Genomic DNA, 586 nt, shown 5'->3' with positions numbered 1-586 from the left:
AGGGAAAGAAAATGGAAAAAAGGGAAATAGTCAATATGAAAATTAACAAAAAATATATTCATCAAAAAGAGCCAAAGTGCCAGTAAGAATTTTTGTCACAATCATTATAACATCAAAGATACATTCTTGCAAACTACCTAAATGTCCTAAATATAGAAAACCCAGCAATAGTCACAACAGTTAACCAACCTAAGGGCTGAAAGTTGCAGGGGCTTATATCCCAACTGGAAAAGGAGAAAAGTCATGCAAACTTGCTGTTTCCCATTTTGTCTGGACAGGAAGACATTTGCTAAATTTATTTCCCCTTTGGGATAAAGTGTGAAGTGTGACACTACCCACTGAGGACACCAAGATCACCTACATTCACTTCCTTTTCCTTGTTTAAATGTAAGTAAATAGTAATTAAAAAAAAAATACAGACTCTTCTCATCTTTGATCAGAAAGAGCAATTAACAAAATGAAACTCCCAGTTACACTGTCTGACAAGAAGAACAGTCACTGGACTCGTCCCTGAAAAGCTGTTTCAGAAGCAGAACCCAAACCCGCCTCTCAGACCTGTTTGAAGATTTTCCTCCAGTTTGCGCTT

Source organism: Lipotes vexillifer, unplaced genomic scaffold, assembly GCF_000442215.2.
Source record: "Lipotes vexillifer unplaced genomic scaffold, Lipotes_vexillifer_v1.1 scaffold444, whole genome shotgun sequence".
In the NCBI taxonomy this organism is placed as follows: domain Eukaryota; kingdom Metazoa; phylum Chordata; class Mammalia; order Artiodactyla; family Lipotidae; genus Lipotes; species Lipotes vexillifer.
This window is presented reverse-complemented; position numbering follows the sequence as displayed.